Genomic DNA, 13856 nt, shown 5'->3' with positions numbered 1-13856 from the left:
GGGGTATATGTGCCCAGTATATGTAGTCAGGGGGTATATGTGCCCAGTATATGTAATCAGGGGGTATATGTGCCCAGTATATATGTAGGCAGGGGTATATGTGCCCCAGTATATATAGCCAGGGGTATATGTGCCCAGTATATGTAGTCAGGGGGTATATGTGCCCAGTATATGTAGTCAGGGGGTATATGTGCCCCAGTATATATAGCCAGGGGTATATGTGCCCAGTATATGTAGTCAGGGGGTATATGTGCCCAGTATATGTAGTCAGGGGGTATATGTGCCCAGTATATGTAGTAACAGGGTATATGTGCCCAGTATATGTAGTCCGGGGGTATATGTGCCCAGTATATGTAGTCAGGGGTATATGTGCCCAGTATATGTAGTCAGGGGTATATGTGCCCAGTATATGTAGTCAGGGGTATATGTGCCCAGTATATGTAGCCAGGGGGTATATGTGCCCAGTATATGTAGTCAGGGGGTATATGTGCCCAGTATATGTAGTCAAAGGGTATATGTGCCCAGTATATATGTAGGCAGGGGTATATGTCCCCAGAATAGGTAGTCAGGTGTCCCCCCCAGCAGGAGGGGAGCAGAGAAGAGGGAGAGCTGTGTGGACGGTGGAGAAGGGGGGCTATCTCCCCCCCTTCCCTCACCTTAGGGTGCTCTCCCTCCCTCGCTGTCCCCTCCAGAAGTAACGTGCGGGCAGCCGGCAGCGGGCGGGACTTACCTCTCCTCGTCGTCGGAACACCGGATCTGTGTGCCGCAAGTCTGGTCTGCACCAGACCAGAGCAGCGGCACGCAGATCCGGCGCTGGAACGAGGAGAGGTATGTCCCGCCCGCTGCCGGCTGCCTGCACGTTACTTCTGGAGGGGACAGCGAGGGAGGGAGAGCAGCCTAAGGTGAGGGAAGGGGGGGGGATGGCCCCCCTTCTCCACCGTCCACACAGCTCTGCTCCCCTCCACACGCCAGGGTGAACGGCGTCCACACTGCGGAAATAGTAAGTGGACGCCGTTCACCCGCGTCCACGCCCCACTCGACCCCTGATCACCACTATTCAAGGTATTTACAGAAGTGATTATTATGAGCACAGGGCCAATAGAGAGCTAATATTGCAGTTGAGGGAGAGGCCCGTCTGGCCCAAGGGCCCCGATGCGGTCGCAACCTCTGCAACCCCTATTGCTACACCCCTGGTCTGTATTATTATGTACTCCATCAGGGGCGCAACTCCAAGGGAGCAATAATAATATTGATAAGTAATAGTACTGGAGAAAGATATATAATGTGATTTAAAAAAAGTACAGCTGTCATTTCAGCTTAAAACAAACCTTTGGGGGAAAAGTTTGCTGTTTACCTCAGTAGAAGGAAGCCTCTTATTTTTGGCAGCCATTCTTTTTTCCTTATACCAGTGTGGGCGCACTGCCCAGGTGCACAGAGGAAAAAGCCATGCATGAGCGGTTCCAGGCTGCGGCCCAAGAACATATTCAACGAGCCCTCTGTGGGGTCGAGGAGGATGGAAGAAGTGCCTGGATTATTCAGAGCAGGGGTGTCAAACTCAATCATGTAAGCGACCAAAATATAAATCATAGTCAAAGTGCGGGTTGGGACAAGGTTTCAGAAATAGAGGCGGAGTTTCCAAAATGTGCCCCGCCCCGACTTGTGCCATCTCCAGAATAGGTAGCAAATGTGCCCCGGTAATTAGGAAGACCACCTGCCCAGTTTAGAAGTATTAAGTAGGTTGCTACCCAGTATAGGTAGCCAGATGTATCCCCAGTATTAGGTTGCCCCTTCCCCAGGTAGGATAGCCAGATCTACCCCTAGTATTATGTAGCCCTCCCCTTAACCAGGTAAGATAACCAGATGAACCCCCAGTATTAGGTAACCCTCCTCCACAGGTAAGATAGGCAGATGTACCCCTAGTATTAGGTAGCCACCTCCCCAGATGTATCTGCAGTATTAGGTTTCCTCTCTCCCCAGGTAAGATAGCTTTTATTATATGTAATAAAAGCACTCAACGTTGTTCAAAAGAGTCCACCACCAATCAACCCGTGAGGGAGAGAACTGTGATACCAGTCTGAAGAGCTTGTGTGAATGACTGGCTGTTAGGAGAAAGACACATTAGCAAGCTAGTTTGCAGGCAGATAGGACATATTTTGATCTTTTAGTAGCGATGCACCATTCTCCATAGAAAAACCATGGACAGACCAAGAGGTTACTGCAAGTTATAAAAACATGTTGTTTGCGCTGCCATCACGCAGTGGGCACGAGGGATGAATCATACTTCCACGTTGTGGATAGGCTGAACGGCCGAACACACCCTATCACAACAAGTACTGAGCATGCGTGGCACGTGATATGGTTATAGAACATTGTGTTGCAATAAGCGCGTAACCCTGAATTAACTGTTTCAGGGATTGCACGACTTAACTAGAACTAGTTCTGTTTATGAAAATATTGACTATAAGTCATCCAACCGTAGTGAAGCTCATGCCTGTGCATCCCCAGGATGCAATAGGGAAAATGGGTGGAGCTATGAGTATAAGAAAGAGAGATTTCCCTTGCTCTGATGGGACTCTCCACTACTGACGAGTTGTGTGATGTTGTGTATGTGCTGCCTCCTGACGATCGCTGGTCCCCCGATACGGAGTGATGATGCAATATCCGGTAATGTATTGATTCTTTACTCTATTACTTATCCATGATTCACTGCTATACCTGTAAATAATGTAAATAATTGAATAAATATCCTAATACAGTGTGAAGTTGTAAGCTATATATTTACCCGGCCTGTAGGCTGGTGTGAGTCGAGTGTGAGGCCTTAGCAACGCCAAAAACATAGCAATACAAGAACTCACCCGGGTTGTATGACACCACTGCTAGTTTGGTCAGATAGCGCTCTATGGACAGCCCACACTGTATCCTAGGGTTATCGTGCTCCCCTCACTTCGGTGTGGCGGTGATGCAGAATTAAGTTCTTCCATAAACCATACCTCATTGGAGAAAAACTCTCATAGCGTGATTCTGTATCAAAGGTTGTATTATTAAAATACACTCACATTCGGGAGATAGCCAGATGTATTGCCAGTATTAGTTAGCCCCCCTCCCCAGGTAAGAAAGCCAGATGTTCCACCATTATTTTAGGTAGTGCCCCCCCACCCCCATCTGCACAGAGCTAGAAGGGGCAAAAGAAGACGACAATACACTGAATGACTCCTCCACACAAAGTGCCTTGAACTGCAGCAATGTATTCTGTTGTTCTATTGCTATGGGAAGGGGGGGGGGAGTGCAACAATGAGGCAGAAACAGTGAGAAAACTATGCACTTGGCTGATAAGATACACCAGTCTGGATCTCTTGTTGATGCATTAGGAGGAAATTGGGGGCCACCATACACATGGTACAATCTCAGCATCAGAGCTGGCCCTGACCAGCCCAAAACTATCTAGCATGTGTACAAGGCTATACCATACCCACCAACTTTTGGAACCAGGAAAAAAGGACATTGGGCCTTGCCCCTGCCACACCTATAGCCACACCCCAATTTGACATGTGACATGCTCCTATAAAATTCCCTGGTGTCTAGCGGTCCCCCACTTCCCCAATAAAGCTTCCACTTTTTTAGTGGTTTTCTCCCTTCCACTCCAATAAAACTTCCCTGATGGTCTAGTGGCTCCCCCCCCCTTCCCTCCTGAATTAAGTTTCTATGTTTGTGTTAGTGGCCCCCATCGTGTGCTTCATCCTGTGCCATCAGCATATAATGCAGAGTGTGTCCTCCTGTCACTACTCGCTTCTCCCTCTAGTGTCGGCTCGTTCTTCTGCATCCCATGATTACATGTGTTGTGAGGAAATGGAGATGCCAGGCACTAGAGGGAGAGGTGAGCAGTGACAGTGGTCGCACATATGAAGCATGAATTCAGCTGGGAGAGCACAAAATGGGGGAGGAGTTGTCTCAGGACACAGGAAGGAGCTGCCACAAGACACGACTCCCAACCCGGGACAGTCCCAGGCAGATCGAGTTGGTTGGGAGGTGTGGTTCCATGTATGGTAGTACACTTTGTTTGTTTTTATCCTCATAATTAAAAGTTGGAGAATAACTTCACAGAAAACGCCTCTCAGCGGCCACACACTACTGTGTTCACATTACTCATTTATTCCAGAGTGTGTTGTCCTTGTCCATCAGCAGAGAACAGAGCGTCCCGTAATTGTGTAAGAGAACAGCACAGACACCCAGAGATACGGCAGCTGCTCAGGTACGATGATCTTGTACATACTTGAGATCTCCCAAGGCTGCCAGATATAAAAAGCCTGTTATTCACAGAGGCCACAATCAAGCCATTTATATAGGTCATGATAATGGCAGCATTACAGCGAGATGGATGATTCTCCTCTCCTACCTCCCGCCCCTCCGTTCCCAGGCTGGAAAGACACTCTTAGTTGAGGAGCTGCTGCTCCATAGTGCTGTGTAGAAATGAGACAGCGTAGAGAATCTCAACACGTGTGGGATCTGTCCAGGGCTGGGACAATGTTCTTCAGCACCCTAGGAGAAACCTATACATACGCCATGCAGATAGTGTCCTGACCCAGACTTAGTGTTATCATGAGTGGTTGTTCCACAGGACACTGGCGCAGAGCGGGATGATCCACCAGGAAACCTGTGCTTAGTGGGTGTCCAGGCCAACCTGCCACCTTTTTTTATTTCTTTTGGCTTCAGCTTACCAAAAGGATCACAAGAGGGGCCCAAATCTGCTACCTTGCTTAGGGCCCCATTACATCTTAATCTATCTCCGCCCCCCACCCACGTCAATACAAGCACCGAGTCATGTGGCATAGGCATTTGCGGTGACACCACACACAAGAGGCCAGGAGTTGCACCAGCGGACAGGTGTGCCTTTAACACTTAAGTATGGGGGGAGCACATACACTTAGGGGGGTGTGGGGTGGAGGCCCCGCAGGTGGAGGCACTAGTATGATTTGCAATAGATTTCATGCTGAAATCTATTGGAAATCTGTCTGCAGTGTGTGGCCAAGCAATGCCAATAGATCCCTCTCTGATCAAAAAGGAATCTATCTAAAGGTCGATCTGGTAGCACATCGATTTGGAAGCAGGAAGTTTGGGTGCTCACTAGCAGCGGAAGTTTCATAGATGCCCACTGAAACAGCAGTATTGAGGGGTAATTAGGGTGCCCGCTAAATAGCGAGCACTGGGTTTTATGTTTGCAGCTGGGGTGACGATTGGTGGCAGTGTGGTGGTGCAGGTTAGGCATGCGGGGGGGTGGTTAGGGTTAGAAAGTCAGGTAGGGTGTTTGTGCATGGAGGTTGGGTAAGGGGAGTATGGTTTAGGTTAGGCGTAAGGTAGGGTGTTTGTGCAGGGAAGTTAGGGTTAGGTGTCAGGAAGGGTGTTTGTGCAGGAGAGGGATGGTTAGGGTTAGGCAGTCAGGTAGGGCGTTTGTGCGTGGAGGGGGGGTAAGGAGGGTACGGTTTAGGTTAGGCGTAAGGTAGGGTGTTTGTGCAGGGAAGTTAGGGTTAGGTGTCAGGGGGGCGGGTTGTGTGCAGCCACAAGGGGTTTGTAAAGGTTAGGGGTGGGAGGTGGTAAGGGATAGGCACCAGGAAAGGTTTTTGTGCAGCGGGATGGTTAGGGTTAGGAGGTCAGGAAGAGTGTTTGGGGGTGGGGGCAGTTAGGGTTAGGCATCAGGTAAGTTGTGCAGGGATGGCAACAGTTTGGGTTAGGCGTAAGGTAATGTGTTTGTGCAAAAAAGTTAGGGTTAGGTGTCGGGTGGAGGGTTGTGTGTAGGGGGTGGTTAAGGTTATGGGTGGGGGGGGGTTTAGAGGTTAGGTGTCAGGAAGGGTGTTTGTGCAGGGGAGGGATGGTTAAGGTTAGGCAATCAGGTAGGGCGTTTGTGCGGGGGGGGGGGGGGGGGGGTAAGGGGAGTACAGTTTGGGTTAGGTGTAAGGCAAGGTGTTTTTGCAGGGAAGTTAGGGTTAGGTGTTAGGGGGACGGGTTGTATGTAGTGTTAAGGGGTTGGTAAAGGTTAGGTGTGGGGGGAGGTAAGGGTTAGGCATCAGGAAGGGTGTTTATGCGGGGGGGGGGGGGGATGGTTAGGTGGTCAGGAAGAGCAATTGCTAGTGGAAAAGGGCCGGAAGGGTGGTTTTTTTTCGGGAGGGGGGTAAGGATTAGGTATCAGTTTGCGAGGATTCTGTGTGAAAATAGGGTTAGGTTTAGCTACATTAAAATATTGGTATTTTCTGGGAAGAAATATTTCTCCACCATACAATATTTTAGTTGAACCTGAGAGACCACCATAGATGGTGTCTGAGTGGTGGCATCACCCAGTCCAGTATTCTCCAACCAAACTTCAGGAAGTATTTAATCCAGAAATAAGATTCTGCTGAAGTCCTTTATTATAGCTGCGATTTTATTCATTTGTTGATCAGATTATCTGTGGAGCGCGCACAGCCGGGGGCTAATGACTTTATAAAGTCTCTATGTGACATTGAGCAAGTGTGAACTACACAAAGGAGAACGAGAAGGACGATGTGATGCTGCAACACATATTTCATGAGGCTTTTGTGTGCATGTTTTTTTATATTAATATTGTTAATTGAAACAATTAACAAGGTCAAACTTTGCTGGTATATAGAAATCATGACATGCTAAATGAAACGCACCTCCAGTGTTTAATATAGACAGAAAAGCTGATGTCAAAACACCAGTTTCAAACAGATGCGGTTTGTATGGGTTTGAAAAGAATATTAACCCTGTACGTAACAAGTTACGTAACAAGTTATACAAGGTGAAGGTACATGAATTATAGGTGTGCGTCATCCTTTAAAGGGCTAATGTTCTTTTTAACTTGCCTAGGGCCAGTGCCTCCATAGGGGCAACCTTTTTTTCCACATACAAGCTCTACGTCAGCCCTATATTGTCATCATCTCCAGGTGCTCCAACTCATCTCTGGTTCTTCTCTGCAAGAACTCCACTTTACCTCCAGCTGATCTCCACCCATGGAAGCACCACTTTACCTCCAGCTGATCTCCACCCATGGAAGCACCACTTTACCTCCAGCTGATCTCCACCCATGGAAGCACCACTTTACCTCCAGCTGATCTCCACCCATGGAAGCACCACTTTACCTCCAGCTGATCTCCACCCATGGAAGCACCACTTTACCTCCAGCTGATCTTCACCCATGGAAGCACCACTTTACCTCCAGTTGATCTCCACCCATAGAAGCACCACTTTACCTCTAGCTTATCTCCTCCTTCAGGAACACCACTTAATCTCCTGCTGATCATCCACATGTCCAGGAGTGCCACTTCACCTCTGGCTTATCTCCACTTTCAGAAGACCCACGTCACCTCCAGATACCTCATGTCCACCTTGTCACAGACCGCAAGGCCAGTCTGCGGATGGGGTCAATCGATCGGCGTCCCGAGAAATCCCCTCACACGGTCATGTTGTTCATCACGAAGGGTAACCCGACTTCGAAATTTGATGAACCGACTCGCGGAGGGAGCGTTCGGATGCCAATGGATACACCTCACACATACAATTCAAAGATCTGCCACCAAGCGAGTTACACAGCCCGCTCCTGTAATTATACTAGGACTTCGAGAACGCTCTGTTAACCCTTTGCGGTATGCAGGAATCTGGGTCAGCTCGGACTATCTGAGCCAGATTCACGCATACGGGTTATAAATAAATACTTCTATTAAACACAGGGTAGCGAGTTCAGGAGAATAGGTACGATTGTGTATGTTCAGCAACAGGTCATAACCGCTAAACGATTTTTAAAACGTTTAATAACAAAAATGCATTACATACAGTTATATACACCAATTAACATATACACACAGAGCTTAAAAATAAAAAGGAATAAAATCAGAAAATTCTTACTTAATTATGGCTGATAGTCCATTTGAAGAATGAAGAAAAAGAGTCCAGTTTAAAAGTAGGCATTCAAGTTAAGAGTCCTTGAACACAGCAGGCATTGGTTCTCCTTGGAACGCATGCCTGGACTTTCCTGGTCGATGGAATCTGGAGAACTGGGGAGGTTTGGTCCTGCACCACTTTTATAGGACCTGAGTTTTGGGGCTGTCACTACCTGGAAAGTAGGTGTGTTTAAGGCAGGGTTATCTCCTGGAAGCCAGGTTGCCACCTCCAGACTCAGAGCAAGAAATGTACCAATTATTAATAATCTGTGTGACTCCGCCCCAGATTGGCGCATCGCAAATCCGAGACTATATTCATAAGCGGCCTGCGACCCTGTATTAAACGAGGCTATACATGCCTATTCTATTGCATTCGCTCTACACAGGCCGGATAAAGTGGTTTCTCTACTGATTCCTGATAGCTAGAAAATTGTAATTCAGGTGAATGATAGAACTGTTTTCTAGGTATCAGGAAATGTAATTTTTGTCTTGCTGTGCCAAACCTATTTTGAATTATTAATAAATTAAAGTTCTCTTTGTTTGAGTCTATGAGCTTGGAGGGAACTTTTATCTCAGCCAGTTTGAGCTGGCTTGGGGGAGATGAGCTGTGTAACCAAATGGCTCTACCCAGGGGGGTTGGCCAGGTGTGAAATTCTTTCCTGACCTGACACAGGATGTGGGGGTACAAAGATATTTGTGTTATTCTACACAGGACTGACAGTAATTGTGCAGGACCATACGAAAATCGTTGGCGATTGCGCACGACTTTCCGTAATGTTCGTCACACACCTTAAAAAGCTGCCCTTCATCAGGATCTTCATTTCACTTGTATCTCATCCCCACTTTCTGGAGTTTTATTTCATCTTCTGCTCTGCTTCACATCCATGAACCATGCTTCACCTATAGCCCTGATTCAACAATCGGAGCTTCCCTCAAATTCATCCCTAAGTCCTGGAACTAGCTCTGAAGTTCAGAATACACGAAGAGTGAGTTAGATATTTTTTTTTCTCTGTCTTAAACACTATGATCCGATCATTACAGAGGAAACTCCATATTCTAAGGTCAGCCCTGAGAGGACATTAACAAAAAAAGGGACACCGAGAGCCCAATATAGTGTAGTATGCACTGGTAAATGAATGTGTGCGGAAAGAGTATGTGCAATATACTTACAAGTCAGGGTTACCGCATAGGCAACCACTGTAAAAGCAGGTGGGGAGATTAGACCTGTCCCCACTCAGGATTAAGAAGTCGCTCTCTGTAGATCAAGGAAAAAGGGGTACCACCCCTCCACCAAGGGTGGATATGTATAATGTAGTATGGATACAGAGGCGCCAGAAGGATAAAAAGATTTAAACCATTTAAAAAAAATTTTAAGATCTAAAACTCACAGAGGCGCTTGGCATAGTACTAGACCTGTTTTTGTATATGCTCCATCTTATTGCCTGAGGAAGCGGGTCACTCTCGTGAAACGTGTTGTATTTTACTGGAGTATGTAAATAAATTGTTTTGCTGAAAATTGTTCGGCATTTTCTTGTGTCTGCCCGGAAGAGGTAAGTCCACCACTACCTCCTCACTTTTAAACGTTTTAGATCTTATTATCCTTCTGGCGTCTCTGTATCCATACTACACTGAGAGGACATTAGGTCTCCAATTTTTTATTCACCTCAGAACTCATGTTTTGTTGAATCAGCCCTGATGTGGACTGTAAGGCTTGGTGGTGTATTCTCCACAGTCAGCATGCAACGCATGAGCTGGCGTGGAGGAGGTACACACACTAGCACCAGGAAACAGGCTATCCCTAGTATAGTGGAGGGGAGGACTGACTCCAATAGGAGATTGTGGCGCACAGAGCCGGTGCAGATCTGACAGCCACAAACAATGCTTTCGTTATAACGTCTCAGCGCAAAGTAGCGCTGAGCGCACAAACCAGAACTGAGGAGATCAGGACAGGTAGACAGAATGAACGCTTGCTAGCAAGCGGCTACTTAGCGACAGCAAGCGTCCAAAACCAGACAGACTGGAATGAGGCAGCCAATGCGCTGCGGCGATGGCGTGCCTCACAAAGACAGGACAGGACAGTCAGGGAACAGCAGGATTAAGATAGATGAACGTAACACAGATAAATATACAATAAGTATGTTTTCCTAGCGTATTACAATTACAGCTATCAATGAAACTATTTGTAACGTCTGACTAACATATGTATATATCGGCAATGAACCGATATATGACATAAGCAGGAACGCTGACTAGGAATGGAGTAATACAGGGAACAGGACTCAGAAGGATTCGCTATCTCTTCGCAGAGATGAACGCAATCCACAAACGGTAACAGAACAGGATTCAGAAGGATTCGTTATCTCTTTGCAGAGATGAACGCAATCTACAAACAGTAACAGAACAGGATTCAGAAGGATTCGTTATCTCTTCGCAGAGATGAACGCAATCCACAAACGGTAACCAGGAGCAGGGTAACTACCTCAGCACGGGTGGTCACGGTATGCGCAACCTACCAAAACGTGCTGGAAAGCTGACTAACTGCACACAGGATATAAACAGTTCGTGTACGTATACATCAGCGACACTGATGTATCAACGTAACACAAATACAAGGAAAATAATAAACGTGCTGGTATGCATATATATGGGCAATGAACCAATATATGATGCAAAACCAGCAAAGTATCATAACAAGAAACACGATCGGGGGCTAAAGCGACAGCAAGACAGGCTTAACTGAAGCTATGCAAACCCAAGGAAACCCTGCAGGAAGCAGATCTTTATACTGAGGTCATCCAATGGGAGCAGACATGCAGATTCCCACACAGGTGAATGATAATCAGTCACAAGCTGACAGCAGGGAAAGACAGACAAAGCTATGCAGTTTGCATGGAAATAGATCAGAACTGCCTGAGCTGCAGCACTACTACTTCCAGCAACAGCTGCTGCAGCAGCGATCATCACAGTACCCCCGCCCTTAAAAGCGGATTCCAGACGCTTTTCAAAACTGAAATTCCCAACAAAACAGTCCGACTGATAATTCATGATGACCGGGACAGCCCGGCAAGACCGAATTCCAGAATCAGTCCCCACAAGACTGGACCCATCAGAACCAGAACCTACAGAACCATGCCCATCAGTACTACAAGCCCCAATGTGACACCCATCAGAACCATGATTTCCAGAAGAAAGCCCTCCGAAATTCCCTGAGCGATACCCACCGCCTTCCAGGAACCGTTCAGAAACGCCAAAGCCTTTGCAATGCCCACCGGTACTGTCTTTACCAACACAAAACCCACTGTTGAACCAGTCCAAGGCACCAGGACAAGTTTCCTCAGAGACCTCCCAGAACACCTTGAAGCTCCAAAGAGATCCCCATAGGTCAGAATGCCCCTTAGGCTCACATGGAGAACTATCAAGAACCCCTATGGAACCTAGGGCAATTCCCGAGTCAGGGCCACAAGGACAAACATCAATATCAGGGCTTTCAGGGACCAGAACCATCTCTGGGCATGCAGGCAGACTGGCAATATCAGAACGTGTTCCCACTAAGGAAGCATCAGAGCACGCTAACACCTTAGACACACTTGGGCATTCTGGCACACAAAGAACATCTGGGCACACCGGCACAAGAGAAACCTCTGGGCATGTCAAGGAACTGTGAGCCTCAGGGTCAGCCAAGACAGGACCAAAACCAGGACTGGCCAAAAAAAAATCATCATGACTAAACTTCGCAACTACTGGACTTTTACACGAGAATGCTGGATCAGACTTAGATGTCGCTGATTCCAGCAAAGTCAGTAACAAATCAGATTCAGGGGCACTAACAAGACAGGACAAATCTTCTGATGTATGCACTGAACCAGATAGGGACTCCACAACTACCTCTGGACTGGACAGAGACTCATTTAATACACTGGATTGGAGCTCATGAGGCGCTGCAGAACAAGTCAGTATTGCAGCAGCCCCCACTGGACTAGGCAAAACTGAGGAATTCCCTGGACAGGAAGGGGACTCTGGAACCTCTGCCACAGCGGCCAGAGAACCAGAATCTTTCAGGATACAGGGCTGGGTTTCAGGAACACTCATCAGACCGGACTGAAATTCTGAGATTTCTATTATTTTGACCAGAGAATCAGAATTATCCATGTTACAGGGCAAGACTTCTGAAACATTCAGAGGACAGGGCTGGAGTTCCTCGGCTGGTACAACACTGGAGAGGGACTCAACATTGGTTAAATCAGACTGTGTACAGGGCAAGGTATCTAACACAATTGCTGACGAGGACAATATTTCAATGGCTTCTGCTTTGCTGGGCAGAAATTCACCAAGTTTTATTAGAGCAGACTGTAATTCCAAAACAGCTGCTAGACAAGTGAATATTACTGCAACACCAACTGAGGTAAGCAGTGCCTCAGACCCTTCTGCTAGAGGGTTTGAAATATCCAAAGTACTGGGTGAAGCATAAGACTCTGCGACCACAGCTTCACTGGACAGGATCACTGAACAGTCCATATTGCAGGGCAAAACCATGGAAGCACCTGCTGGACAGCATAATGATTCTGTGACCTGAGTTTCATTGGAGAGATCTACTGCACAATTCATGGTACAGGGCAAATTTATTGGAACATTTTCTGAACAAGGTAATAATTCTGCGATTTCAGGTTCACAGAGCAGATGCTCTGAGCTATTCACGAAACTAGAGCGAGGTGTAGAAACAGGAAGATCAAGACACAATGTTTGCGCATCTGAATCACCATTCAATTGTAAAATTGGAAAATTCAGATGCTGGGGTTCTGAGATTTCTGGACAGGATTGCTGGGACTCGGAAACTGATGTAGTGCATCTATTGGCATCTGCTGGATCAGACAGGAGTTGAACTTTATTAACACGGGTAATTTCTGCAGAAGTGTTTGCAGAGACAGGCAAGATTTTTCTGGTGTCTGTTTCACTGAACAAAGACTCATGAGTACTGGCTAGGCTGGACTCAGAAGTCAGCAGGACCTCTGGATTCTCTGCTGAGAAATTTGTGCAGGGCAAAGTTAAGAAAGTATCAGTGGCTTCTGTTTTACTGGGAAGTAACACTGAGTTATCCATGGTACAGGGTGGAGTTACAGGAACATTCACAAGACATGGCAGGGACTCAGTAACTGGAGAAGTGGGACAGTCTCCAATTGACAGTGTGTCTTCCCTGGTATCAACTGATTGAATCGCATAAAAATCATCCAAAATCATTTTCCACACATCGATCAATGGAGCCACAAAGTCATACCCACACACACCAGTTTTTATTAGGTTATAGGCAGACTTAATGCATGCATTCAATACTAATTCACTTTTTGCACTGTAAAATTGACAAAATGAACTTGAATCATTCTTCCGTTCATTGACCAGAGCTTCCATCTCTCCTTTCTCAAATGGAGGATTCCAAGCATACTTAACAGGCAGATCACAGTTTGCAGATATGATTGTGGCAGGGACATAGATTGGGTTAATTAGCAGGTGATTGGCAGATTCCTTATTCTTAAGAATCTCTAATACCTGTAGCAAGTGTTTAACTGTAGTGTATGCAAACTTTCCTTGCTTCACAAATACGTTGATTTGTTCAATACTCTGTAATATCTCCTCATAATCATACTCAGATAATTCTTTTAAACAAAAATCTTTATTTTCCCTAGCCAGTGATGAAAGTTCATTAGTAGTTTCATAAGTCCATTTAACTCCCCTGAAAGACAATTGCATTTCATTATCTGTTAATGGCAGAATCTCATTTTAGGTCTCAGTCGCTAAGGATAACGACTCTGCAGATTGGACACGTTTTTTAGAACGTTTGCGTTTTGCCTTTGACCTTGCGGTTTTTGATGATTTATTCAAAGCTGCAGGAAAATTATCAGTAACACTTTCTGCTTGCTGCTCATTCTTGCAAGC

The sequence above is a fragment of the Hyperolius riggenbachi genome, chromosome 5 (assembly GCF_040937935.1).
Source record: "Hyperolius riggenbachi isolate aHypRig1 chromosome 5, aHypRig1.pri, whole genome shotgun sequence".
Classification (NCBI taxonomy): domain Eukaryota; kingdom Metazoa; phylum Chordata; class Amphibia; order Anura; family Hyperoliidae; genus Hyperolius; species Hyperolius riggenbachi.
This window is presented reverse-complemented; position numbering follows the sequence as displayed.